We start from the raw sequence: 14,154 nt of genomic DNA, 5'->3' as shown, positions 1-14,154 counted from the left end.
CTCTTCCTGTGTCTCTGCCTCTCTCTCTGCATCTCTCTGTGTCTCTCATGGATAAATAAATAAAATCTTTAAAAGTAAAATAAAATAAAATGGAGGGCTATCCATTTCATGGAGTCATCATGAAGTTAAATGAGATGCTTTGTGTAAAGAGCCTGTGATAGTCCTTTTTAACAGAACAGCTTTCATTACTATATTATTTTATTCAACAAATGTTTCACACTATTAGCATTTCTTTATGAATTTAGAATAATTTTGTCACTTTCTCAAAAAAAAAAAATACTGTTCCAAGCTCTAGAATTATAGGAGTAAAAAAGATAAGGTTCGTGCTCTTTGAAAGCTTCAATCCTGGCAGGTTATGACAGGAGAGGCAGGCCTGTAAACAAGTAAAGGAATAAACAAACCAAATAATTTCAGGTTGTGATAAGAGCCATGAAGAAAATCAAAGAGATGTGACACAGAATTACTGGGGCGGGGAGCCCTCTTTGAGGGAGGGATGTTTCAGTAGAGACTCCAGAAGGATTTGAAGGAACCAGGTTGTGTGATCTACACAGAAGCATATCTCACAGAGAGAAGAGCGAGTGCACAGCCTCTAAAGTGGGAGAGAGTTGGCACATTGGAGATGCTGCCAGAGAACAGGAGAGAGTCAGGGCAGTGTGTGTAGCGTCTTACAGGCCACAGTTAAGGAGATTGGATTTTATTCTAAGTACAGTGGGAGGCCATTGGAGGGTTTTAAGCAAGAAAATGGCATGTGTGTTGGATGGAAATGTTCCATGGACCTTTGGAAATACGAACCTAGCTGAGCCAGCTATATACGTTAGCGTGACTTGGATTTCTGGTTGCACAAGAAACATTAAGCTGCTTATTCTTCCTGATATAAAAATCATAACCAGATTCTATCAAAGCCATGTCTGGGTTATCTAAAGCAAAAGCTATTTAAATCTTTTAAATCTTACAAAGATTTCTTAGGCACCTGTATGTATTTTCAAAAATAGCGTTTCGTGAATTTTTTTTCTTTTATAAGTACATGTGGCAGTTGACTAGCAGCTATAAAGAGCACAACTTTGGTCCCAGGTATGAGTGTAATTGGCCACAGGGACACATTTGGTAAATATTAACAGATCTTTATATATGATTTCAACATAGAATCATGGAATTATCGAGCTGAACGGACCTTAAGAATTATTTGGTCTTAAGTCCTTTCATAGAGGAGGCAATTTAGATCCAGAGGGGTTAAATGGGTCATACTATGTAAACATATAAAATAAAATGAGCGTGGTTTTTTTATTATCTCTCAGCTGCAGGATGAGAAATTCTTGAGGCAAAATGTGGAACCAGGGAAAAGACTGAGACATCAGTTTGCTTTACATTTGTTGCCATCTTTTCTGTTGCTCATTTGTTTTACACCTGTGCTATTTACACTTACCCTTGGACTGAGGAAATTGAGATGAATCAGACAGGCCCTCTCTTAGTATGGAAACAGACAAGTAAACAAATGGTTGCCATATACATTAAATGCTACTATAAGACAAGCTGAGTGTGTTGTGGGTATAAGTGATGGGTGTGCCTGTTGAATGATTTACAAGTTCACAGTCTGTTTACCTGCAGGATTGAGTACCTGGCCCCTTTTGTAGTATACACTATGTTGCCTCCACCATTTGGCCTTTCCTGTGCTTTTTTGCCTCATAGCTGTAGCCCTGGGCCAATTTGAAGGTGATGTGTTAGGCGCTATCTGACCATTAAGACTTGTCGTGACAGCTCTGCTTCTGCCACTTGAGAGCACTGAGGCCTCAGTATATACCCATGGCCAATGATAAACCACCGTGACAGCAGCATGTCTTATTTTAAATAGAAACCCATTTAGAGATTAATTTAAGAGTACTTGATCTTGTATTTCTCCTTTCAAGTGATGCAGATTTTATTAATTCTTAATTTTGAAAAATCCTTAAAGGAAATAGAAACATCAATTTTTGTTTGTTTGTTTCTTTTGACTCAGTTACCTTTTTACTATATTTTTGGGGATGTGTGGCCATTCCTAAGAGAACTAGCATGTGAAGTTCATTGTTGATGTTGTAACTTATTCTGAACCTTATAATAAAGCTTCCAAAATGCATTGAGAGAACAGGTAGATAAAATAGCACTGGCGCAATTTAAAAGAGAAATAGTAGTTTCCTCTTAAGCCTTTCTCTTTCAAGAGCTTATAATTTTCTATATAACCCAAACACTGTCCCGTGGGTAGGGATATTTTATTCTTGTCCTTGATTCTGTATTATAAACTTTGATTAAAAAGGGAAGATACCTTTTATCTGCTACAGGAAGAATGTGCATATTTGCAGGGATTTGTTTGTTTGTTTGGTAGTAAGATGGAGTTCCATACCCCTGAGACTGCTGTAGTTTGAAGAATAATATTAGTATCTTTTATCTGTGAGAAATATCTGTGACATTGTGTGTGTGTGTAAAATCAAAACCTGCAAATATACCATACATGGTCAAGAATATTGGATCAATTCCTGATGACTATATTTTCACAGAATGTTAGAAAACAACCAGTTTTGACAGTGATCAGGCATTCTCTATCTCTTGGGTCATATGAGGATAGAATTATCTATCCTGTAATCTCCTGGACCTTATGAGCAAGAGAGGTAGAACTTTAGACATATGAACAAAAAAATTGGACTCAAGTTAGCAGTCTAAAAATGATAAAACTGACTTGTGTGAATAACTCTTCTCCCCACCCCTTTATTTTGTGTAGATTGAGGAACTGAACTATAGAGGTATTTTCTGTGAAAGGTGAACAAGCTACTTATCGTGAATGATTTTAGCTTGTGTAGAAAACATCTCCAGCTGTACTAAATATAAAACTGTCATCTCTCCGAAGGTGTCTGCAATTATTACTCATCTTTCTCGGTTGACAGAGGAGGCATGTGGCATGAGTGAGAATGGGCTCTGGAGCCAGGCTGCAGGGTTCAGAGTCCTGTCCATCAGCTGCTCTGTGCTTCTGGGCAGACTGCTTTCTGTCTCATACTCCTCATTGACAAAACAGAATAATACCAGTACCTACCTAACAGGGCCATTAGGAGGATTAGATGAGTTAATGCAGGTGACATACTAAGAACACTGCCACAGACACAGCAAGCACCAGATGCATGTTAACAGTACTTACTGTTGCACGACTATCATATGTTTAAGTGGTTGTTTTTATTGGTGAAGTTTTCATGGGGAATTTGGCATTTGAACTAGGCCTTAATGGATAAACAGGATTCAAAAAAAGGGAAATATAAAGAATTGAACAGGGGAAAGCTGTGTGAACAAAATTGAAAGAGGAGGTAAATAATCGTTTTCTCTTCTTTTCTCCTTCCATTTATTGCGTATTAGCTCCGTGCCTGCTACCAAGCTCTGTGTTTGGTGAATGTTATGTTATCTCAGTCAGGCCTCACAATAACCCTACAGGATAGATGTTTTCAATTCTCATTTTACAGATGGGAAAGTAGCCACAGAAAATTAAAGGCATTTTCCCAGAGTCAGAAAGTTAAATGTTGGCCTAGTTCTGTCTGATTGTAAAGCTCTCACGTTCTTAATTATTATCCAGTACTGCCTTCCTAAGAGTAGACTATCAGAAGAGGATTCAAAAAAAAATTTTTAAGGGTGAAGGCTCTGTGGGTGGAGTTCTGAACATTAACAGAATTATGGTATTAGGGATGCATGTGATCATTTTCTCACAGTGAGAGACTCTGGATACTGGGTATGCTGGTCCTTTCAAAAGATTAAGAGAAGTGTGTGTGCCAGTGCTTGCTGAGTACATTTCTCCTAGCATTCTAGCTGTATGAAAGTACTTGTTTTTTTCTGAACTAGGAATGACAGTATTTTGGTTGCCAAAGTTTTTATTTTTCTTATTATAAATTATGCAAATTTCCACAGTGACATCCTGATTGACACCTTCCCTTCTTTTCACACACATTTCTTACCTGCTGTTTGAGTACCCCTTTTCAATTCCTTACATCAGAGGGGTGTCTCCAACTTTGCTTGCCAGTCTTGAGCATGTATGGTTTCCTGTGTGGGGAGTTTGTTGGGAATATAATTTGGATGATCTTAATTCTATTACTGTTTATTCATTCCATCCTCAGGCTACTTTGTCACACTTTCTTTTGAAACTTTAAGGAAATTGTTAAGTCCATGCTCATACTTTTTCTCCTCAAATATCTCACTGGCTGTGACTTGAATTTTTAATTTTTCTGTCTCCCATGTACTGCCTCCTTCCACGAAATAACTGACAGTTGGTTTCCCCCTCTTTATTTTTAATGCCTTTTCTTTACTACCTAAAATTCCCCATCTCAAAAGATACAGCCAACAACTCAGGTGCTAGCCTTTATAAAACTAGAATAAAACATAAATGAACTAGAATCTTGGCAACTAGGATCTTTCCCTAGAATATATCCTTCCCTCTGCTTTTAAGAAAAAAGAACATTATATGGTAACAAATGTCAGAGATTTAGCCAGAGATTAAAAAATAAAAAACAAAACCCGTCAGGATTTATCAACAAACTGTTAACACCTGCTATACAGATGATAAACCATGAAGATTTCAGATTTCTACCTCTAAGTAAATTTTTTATCTGTGCTTTTTTAAATTTATTTTTATTTTATTTTTTTAAGGATTTTATTTATTTATTCATTAGAGACACACAGAGAGAGAGGCAGAGACACAGGCAGAGAGAAAAACCTGCTCCATGCAGGGAGCCCGATGTGGGACTCCATCCCGGGGCTCCAGGATCATGCCCCGGGCCAAAGGCAGGCGCTAAACCACTGAGCCACCCAGGGATCCCCTGTGCCTTTTTTAAAAAAAAATCTTTCTCCTCCTCATGAAGCAGGTCTTCGTGGTCTGACTGCTGCAACAGCCTTCCCATCAGTCCCTTAGCCTTACCATTTCCCCGTCTCCACCCTTCAGGTCTTCATCTCTGTCACTAGCAGTATGATCTTGAAACAGGGATCCAGTCTTGTTTTTTTGTCTTAAAAATGATCGTTTTTCTAAATTCCTTTCATCACCTCATCCAGCCTGTAGCTTCCTTTAGATGGTCATTTCTACCAGCTTCATTCACCACTCTGCTGCCACTCCTAGATCAGTGCCTGAAACAGCTATTCATTCCATAGATCCTTAGGTGTGACTGTAACAGATTACTAGTTGGTTGAGAAGTACTGGTGGCTGTTTTCCACCTTTGTAATGGCCAGGTGTAACCCGGCTCATCCAGGGTTCCACTAAGAGTAATTGGAGTGTGAGGTCTCTGCTTAATGATCCGTGATACGCTGAGTACAGGCAAGATGTATTGCACCCTGCAGATCTGCCTTAGCAGCCCGGTTGTGGGTGAGGGGCTCATGGAGCTGCTGGAGAATTTGTGTCCCCTTACCTGAAGAGCTGGCATAGCCAGAGGTGGTGCCAGTAGTCAGAAATGGGTGTGGGAACCACTAGAGACTAGTCAGGGCTTCCCAGCTCCCTGCAGAAGTCTCAAATCTGTCTTCCAATATGTTGGATACATTTGGTACACTTGTGGCTGATATGCCCACTTAATGACCTTCAACTTACCTACAGAGTGAGCAGTCTAACCTTGTAGGTTCATCTGCAAGTGATTTTTAATTTGCAGATGCACATTGATACGAACTTGATGTCAGAACATTCTAATTGCTTTGAAACCTGTTCACGTTTCACAGGAATTTTTGATACTACTTGCCAATGAAAAAGAAGATCTTTTGAGTCTTTAATGCAACTAATGCATTAGTCTTTCTAACTAATGCAACTATTTGAAAGACTAAAAATTTTTTTGCATTTGAGCAGGTAAGTGTAAGTTTGGTTATTACTTAATTCACAGTAATTCTTAAAATGCTATTTAAGTTAACATTTTAGACAAGATTTTCTTAACTGAAAAGTAAAAACAAAGAATAGTGTTTCTAATATTATTGTCAGTATATCATCACTTGTCAATGGGTCCAGTTAGGCTGTTTGGTGCAAATGAAGTTAGTGGTTTGTTTTTGTTTATTTTGCCCGAATTATTAATTGCCATGTCAAGTAAAATTCTGTAGAAGTCTGTATTCACAAAAATGGTCACCCTCACAGTTGTCAGGTCTTTCAGATGCAGACTTTTGCTTTTGGGGGGGAAGGTTTTCAAGAAAGTATGGGTACAAACCTGTAAACACTGTTAATGTCATGTAGTGCTTTATTATTTCAGATATAATTTTATATTCATATAACTTTATTTACTTAATATTCACAACCACTCAGGGTTATTTTTAATTCCTTTATAGGGTTTTGTTATTTTACAGATTAGGAAACTGATGGTGAGTAGTTGTGACTTACTCAAGGTCACAGAGCTAGTGTGTCAGTGGAAGTGTAAGGATTTGATTGAACAAATATGATCTCTTCAAGGAAACGATGTTAGCCGACTTTGTGAAAGATGAGTTAGTAGGAGAGTCATTTATACCTCTTGTCTTTAGAAGAGGATTCTTCTCTGAAGTATAGCATTAAGTAGATTTCCTACTTTTTTATAAAAGATTTTGAGAGAGCACGAAAGGTTGGTGGGTGGAGGCAGAGGGACAAGCAGACTCCCCAACTGAGCGGGGAGCCCAATCTGGGGCTCAGTCCCAGGACTCCCGGATCATGACTTGAGCTGACGACAGACATTTAACCGACTGAGCCACCTAGGTGCCCCAATTTCCTACTTTTGAAAGCAATATTTAAAATTAGATATAAATGGATAACTTCTGAAGGTTAAAATAACTTGTTTATATGTAATGTATATTTTGTCCATTTTTATAACTATTTGCAAATAAAAGTAGTAAGAAAGGTGACTCAAATACTTGAAAATACTTTTGTGGCAAAGATGAAAATCATTAAGTCAAAAATGGTAAACCTTTAGCCACTACATTGTGTTTTTTGTTTTTACGATTTATTTGAGAGAGGGGGAGAGAAAGCACGAGTTAGGGAAGGGACGGAGGGAGAGGGAGAGTGATTCTCAAGGAGACTCCTGCTGAACTGGAGCCCTCAATGCAGGGCTTGATTTCATGACCCTGAGATCAGGACCGGAGCTGAAACCAAGAGTGGGACACTTAACTGCTTGTCGCCCCACTATGTGTTTGATTATGAATAAAAGAACAAAACTAAAGAATATTTATGAAATACAGATTTTATGTTTTAAGTAAAGATGGTGTCTAAAATGTACTTTGTAATTGATTTTCTTATAACATAGTTATCCAACTTCTGTATGTTTAATTTTCAGCTGCCTTCAAGAATACATCCTAAACAGATATATGACATTTGACAGAATGACCTCATAACCCTGAAGAAAAGTTTCTATGTATTATGTATATGAGTTAAATATAGTAGCTCTGATAAAAGTGTCTGGTGATCAACCTCTAAAAAGATTAAATGGAGAACAGAGAGGGAAATTGAAGGAGAGAGTTGGTAATAACTGGTTCATTGCAACTTAATGTGCAGCATCCTAATTAGTCAAGTATCCTGTGCCTACCTAGGCATGAAATAACTTTTTTTCTAATTTAAATCTGTGAATTTTCAATTGTTGAACAGCTTGAATCGTCTTTGTTGTAAATAGTCACTGGATTTTTTTTTTTTTTTAAGTATTTGTCTTCAGAAACAATGAAGGTCATCTTGTATCCATAGAGACCACGTGCACTTTCCTCATTTCTATATACTGTAATGGGTAAGAGTTATTTATAACATTTAAACAAACAAACAAAAACTATTACAGAGCAACCTTTAAATATTATCACAGGGTAAATATCAGTGACTGTGAAATCTCTTACTCCAGAAAAATCCATATTCCAAAAAAGATGATAGTAGAAAATTCATGTATTTGTATATATTAATATTTTCAGTAATTCAATATCCTATAGGGGGTGTGTGTGTATGTACACATGCTTATAGATGGATGTATGTTCATTTCTTGGGAATCACTGTGACTTCATTGTAGACTCTGATTGTTTTAGTATTTTTTAGGAAGTGATAATTTTACATGCTTTAGAATAAAGCAAGTCTTGGTTTCGATGGGGTGTAGATTTACTGTTTTGCCTAGTCTTCCTTCTCTCTTTCACATAAGCATGGGAAACAAAATGGTTTTGGTGTATTGCTTTATAAACAGAGCCAAGGTCATGAGTCTATTCCTCTTATTTTCTACTTTGCTTTGTTTATTTCCATGGACTGTACATCCCTAACCTAAATCTGGGAATAGGGGGTAAAAATACTAGACTCTTACTCAATATAGATCTATTGCCAATAAAACCCACAGTATTAGCGATCTAAATTAGGACACTGTTGTTAATGAAGGGAGTCACTTTTAATAATAATATGAGGGCAGCAGGCATAAATTGAGACTGATTTGGGTGGATATATGGTCACTCTGATGATTAGAGTTGTCACCCTAGTGTTGCTTCTTACCAATTTTGAAACTCTACGTTTAGGGAGAGAAAAACACATTTTTGCATACATTATGTAGAAAAATATCTCCATGTGTAATAATTGGGTGGTATCTTTAATTTTGCATATTTACCAAGTTAAATGTATAATGTGTATCTGCTTTATTGATTAGTCTGTTTAGGAAGAATTGCAGCTGATGAACTGCGTATTCTCTTGCTAAGTAATTAATAACATTAACTTTATTATTTTTGTCCCAGAACGTCACAGACCTCATTCAGCACTAAAGAGCCTGTAAATCGTTCGATAAAGAAGGTGACAGGCTGCACGCACGTCTGTGCCCTCTGCTCACATGTGGTTGAGAAAGCCTGTGGTTGTAAACATCCCCGACTGGAAGCTGGAAGACAGCAAAGCTTTCAGTCAGATGTTTGCTGCTACCGGCTGTTCACAGACGGCACTTGGTCTGCACTTGGTCTGACAGCACCTAAGAGGTGGGCTTGGGGGGCCTGCGGGCTGCGGGCTGCTGGGAAGCCCGGGAACATCCAGGTCAGGTCCCCGCGCGGGGCCGGCTGGTGCTGCTGGTGCTGCTGGTGCTGCTGCTGCTGCTGCTGCTGCTGCTGGGCCTGAGAGAAGTGAGTCAAGAACTTGGTGCCTGCCAGGGGATCCAGCTTTTCTCTGCCCTGGCAGCAAGCTTTCATTCCTTATGGCCTCTCCAAGTAGGCAGGAGTTTAGCTTCCCCGCAGTTCAGAAGACCCATTTCCTCCTAAAAATGCCTTCGAAGCTCTGCGAGCAGGTTTGCCACAACCTCAACCCAGCAACATAAACCTAAACATTTCAGTTTCTCTGTAGCGAAAAGGTATGTGTGTGAACCTGTCTCTGTCCTCGCACCCCCCCACCCCCAGTTGCCCACCTGCCTCGCCCTGAGTGACGTCATAGTGCCTGTCAGAACTTGGCCATCTGCGCTTGTGCAAAGCGCTTATCAGTGGGTCTGCTCAGTTCCCTTCAGTGAGTGTATCTTCCCAGGGTATGGACGCCTTGTGAGCAGGTGTACTGTACCTATTCTTTGGGGTTTCCCCATGGAAGTGAATAATACGGGACTTTTCTCAGCATTCGATGTGGACTAATTGATCGTGTATAATTTTATAGCAGCTGCTGTTCTGGGTTTTAATATTCGTTTTCTTATTCTTGTGTTTTAGACACTGGGAAACATTTGTTTTATTGAAATTTTTCTCTTCAATAAAGCACTGGCATTTTTATGATTTATTATTATTAAACTGCTAGACATCATACTGTGTTAGGTTCAGTACATAATTAAACCAAAAGATAAAATTCTTGCTAATCTAATTCTAAACGTGTGTGTGTGTGTGTGTGTGTGTGTGTATAGTTTTTTATTGCATGACAAGCTTTCTGAGGGCAGGGACATTCTATATTTATAATTCTGTGCTCCCACATTAAAAATGCATGTATAAGATTCTAATTAGAATTTTATGTTATTGCAGCACTATCTACTATTTCCTTTTATTCTCAATCCAGATGAGCAAATGACAGCCTGGGTCATAATATAGCTATTCCAGGTGTATCCACACTACAGCATTTATTTTTAAAGGCTCCTTTGTTACAGTGGTGGTTTACAAGACTTCCTTGGTCAGAAGGGGAGGGGGGGAGGGAGGGAGGGAGGGTGGTTTGTTGCTTCAGATGCAAGTAGCTTGGCAACTTGTAAGTATAATTTCCAAGCTTGACGATTAGCATGCATCAGGCATCCCTTCTGAACTCTTAATGAAGCAGATTTATTGCATATTCCATGACTCTCTGTTTTAGCGCACCGGGAGCTTTAGATTCCAGATAGCTGCAAATGGATTGAGTTATGTCTGAGAGCCCTAGAACTGCTCCCTGGTCCAGGCAGAAGAGTTCTCTGGTTATAGGATTATTTTGTTAAACCAGGTGACGTTGTTTATTTCCTATGAAAAAGTTTGTTATTGCTTTAAAATTCAGTAAAGTGGATCGAAACTGCCTAGTTTAATAATTTGCACAGTTGAATTTGAAAGGTTTTTCAAAATGATAGCCCAAATCCAGGCTAAAGGAGGGACAGAGTTGTTATACTCTGCCGAGCCAGTCCAGTTATCCCTTGATATGCTGCAGGATTAATGGTACAATCAGTGTTATGTAACACTTGTTCTATATTATTCTGCCCTAATGAGGTGGATTGGAGACCGTGTCAGCTTTAATTCTGGATGCCCTTGCTTCATTGTACTTGAGTACAGCCTTTTTAGTCATTTGCAGATGACTTCCTCGTGTTTTAATTTTGAAGAACCACAGATTCCCATTGGCCTGAAAATTTAGCAAATGATTATTTAAAACAAATACCTTAAAATATTAAATTGTCAGTATTTTCTGGTAAACCTGTAACAACTTGTTTCCCTAGCTTTTGATTTCGCTTTTAGGGAGAAGTGTGTGTGGTCTTTATTGACAGGCCTTAGAAAGCTCAGAAACTTAAGTTTTGTTTTTTTTTTAATCAAAATAATATCAAAAGCAAAACATTTTTAGTTACTGAACACCATTCTGAAAATGGCAAGGTTTTTTTCCTTAATAGTTTGAGATTAGTTAGGGATTACTTTCTTAAGCAAACAGCTACTGAATTGTGTCAAGTTCGTTTCCAGTTACATATTGTGTACAGATATTCTCGGTTAACATCACATGTTGGATGGGTCCTCCTTGGTCTCAATACCTGAGTCCCTTCCACCTCAAGTTCAGAGGGTTGGGGTGACCCAGAAGTGTGGTAAACTTGAATTCCCATGTCTTCCTCATTACATGTAGCACTTCCCAACTTCAGTTCCTTTTCACTCCTCTGATTAAAACTTCATTCATTAAATGAATGTGTTTCTATATGCTGCAGGTAGTCAGGACTTTTTTTGTTGTGCTTTTAAGTTTGAATATCAGTCTGAGCTTAATTACTTTTTAAAATGCTGTTTCAAATACTCTGTCATGGTTTCCCAAGTTTGATTAATTATGTGTGGACATATGATACATGTTTTGACTTTGGCTTTTTCTTATCTGTAGCATATTACAGACTTCCAAATAATTTGACGTTTGCTGCTGTCTTTGCTTTGACTTTCTAACATATTTGGTAAAACAATTAGTCTACTCGTTTTCAAATATTAGTCTGTATCAGAATTACTTGGAGGGCTTATTAATTGAAGCACAGATTGCTGGGCCTTACAAGAGTTTCTGCCTTAGGTCTGGGGTGGGGCTTGAGAATCTGCATTTCCCCCCTAAATTCCCTGGTTTTGCTGATGCCTCTGTTCTGGGTCCATGCTTTCAGAACCAGGGGCTTATCTTACATTCTTTTCCCTGTTTGGTATTTGCCTATTTAGTGACTGAAGGAAAAAAGAAAAAAAAAAACAAAAACATTAAATCTCCAACTTAAAAATATGTAGTAATCCAAAAGTTTGATTCCAAAAAGGTTTGTTAGAAACCTGAGGCCAAAAAAAAAAAAAAAAGAAACCTGAGGCCCTTTTTCCTCCAGAGAATGTATCCTATTAATTGTCTAGCCCAAAAAACCCTGTTTGAATACACTTGTAAAGAAAAGCAGAGGAAAAAATATTGTTGCAGTAAGAGTAGTTGAAACAAAAGCAATACTCTTAGAGGGAACAAAATAAAGGGTGTGTGTGTGTGTGTGTGTGTGTGTGTGTGTGTGTTAAATCTTCAGGAAGATTACTTCAGGAAAAGTAGCCTGAAGGGGACAAGAGACCAGGCCAGGTAGAAACTTAGGAGGTTCCAGAAGATCCTCAGATGCCTGTAAAATTCCAAAGATTTTTAGTTTGCCGGCAATGGTTCTTATATTTAATTTTACTTCCAAATTTGAGGATTTCCTCTTCTTTAATGCAAGTGTACTGATGAGGCCGCTTTTAATTCTTAGTAGAGTTATTTGTGGTAATACTAGTTTAATCAGAGGAATACAGAGAGGAGGAAAAGGAATTTCTGTGGGGTAACTTAACAATACTTAGGACAGTGCAAGGTAGAAAGTGATCAGAGAATGTGGCAAAGATGTTCCTGCAGTGAAATTGTCTGAATTATGAATGTGGGGGAGATGCAGAGAGGCTGGGGAGGGGAAGAGAAATGAAAAATGAGGACAAGAAAGGCCACAGCTAAGCTTTGAGCTCCTCAGAGGTGTTTTATTCATTTTGTCTTTTACCCCAAATGGGAATCTTCTTAATGGGCAAGAATGGGTGATTAATGCATCATACTGGCCACCAAACGGGCTCCTATAAATGCAAGTTCACTTGTTTTGAAGAGAGGGATCTAGAAAGATGAGAGGCTGTAAAATCATCCACATTTAGATCTGGAACATTTACAGGATGTCTGCATATATTGCCATAAATTATTTCAGTGAAAAGAATATCACTTCTGCCTTTTCCCTTGGATTCTAAACTTCATCTCAAAATACCTCCTGACTCTTTCCTCATTTCTGTGGATCACAGTACCAGTTCTTTTTCCAACAGATTCTACAAGAGTATCTTTTTAAAAAATGTAAGTCATCATATGTACTTCACTATAAATTTCACTGTCAGGTAAAGGACCAATATCAACACAGTAAAGGGTTTTGTAAGTCCTGATTGAAGCCAAGTTGCAGTTCATGTAAACATCCTACACTCAGCTGTAGTACATGGATTGGCTGGGAGGTGGATGTTTACTTCAGCTGACTTGGAATATCAACCATTAACATCGGTGTAGGACTTGGCAAGAGTGGTACACAGAGGCTTGATTTTTTTAATGTAATTACTTAAATTTAAATTACTGTCCTATCTTTTTATTTTGTGTTATTATGTCTCGAACATGAGGTAAGACTTTAGGTATTAGGACAAAAAAGAAATGTCCTTATGTGGTAGCTGGGGTCAGATCTCTAAGCATTGCAGTGTGCTTTAACAAACATGGGCTTTGACGTCAAAGTCATTTGTAGCCATCTGGGTTCTACCATTGAATTTGTTATACGATTTGGAGGAGGGAAAGGCACTGTTTCACACCTCAGTGCTTTTCTCATCTGCAAAATAGGTACGGTATCTGCTTTAAAGGACTGTTTAAAGGATTGATCTAGATGACGGATGTAAAGTGGCTCATTAGGACAGTGGCTGTCACATTAAGCACTCAGTAATTGCTAAGATGTTAGCTGTTATTAATGCTAGCTACAATACCCGATAATAGTACATAGCACATTTTAGGTGTTCAATCAGTAATTGCTGTTATGTCTAATTAGACATAACTCATTTTTATTTTACCAGTAAAGATGACACTACCTTTCTGGTTTAATAGAAATGATTTGCATCTTTGACAACACTATAATTTAGTGGTAAAGAGTTTTGAAGGCCAGCTTCTTACACTCCTATTCTGGGACTGCCACTGACCAGTTGTGTTGCTGTGGGGGAGTTAAGACTCTCCCTGTTCCTCACTTGCCTCTGTCTGCTTAATTAAGACAGAACCTGGCTAATGGGATTGTTATGAGACTGAAAGAGTTAATACCAGTGAAAGTGTTAGAACAGTTCATGGTACTTACTAAGTTCTTGATAAATGGTAGCTATTACTATTTTTAAAAACGTGTTTGTTATCTATTATTTTTTCCCAGAGTATGATTATGCTCTACATCTCAAATAATTTAAAGATAAGCTAATACCTAATAATTAGTTGTAACTATGTTTTGGTTGGTTTAAATGATTGTTTCATGTTTCATGCTTCTATTGAAAATATTT

General features: G+C 38.1%; 1 long non-coding RNA gene across 3 annotated transcripts in view; it reads left to right on the top strand.

The window, feature by feature from the left end:
- The first annotated feature begins 7,133 nt into the window (after positions 1-7,133).
- Positions 7,134-14,154, top strand: part of LOC140603875 (uncharacterized) — a 44,349-nt gene continuing 37,328 nt past the window's right edge. The window contains exons 1-2 of one of the 3 annotated variants that reach the window (XR_012006853.1): positions 7,141-7,703; positions 8,674-9,418. This is a non-coding gene — a long non-coding RNA (uncharacterized lncRNA). Of the gene's footprint in view, positions 7,704-8,673; positions 9,438-14,154 lie in introns of all 3 variants that reach the window. The other 2 variants (XR_012006854.1, XR_012006855.1) reach the window with 2 other exon arrangements.

Source organism: Canis lupus, chromosome 14, assembly GCF_048164855.1.
Source record: "Canis lupus baileyi chromosome 14, mCanLup2.hap1, whole genome shotgun sequence".
Classification (NCBI taxonomy): Eukaryota; Metazoa; Chordata; class Mammalia; order Carnivora; family Canidae; genus Canis; species Canis lupus.
The sequence above is the reverse complement of the archived record's forward strand: the minus strand, read 5'-3'. Positions and strand labels throughout refer to the sequence as shown.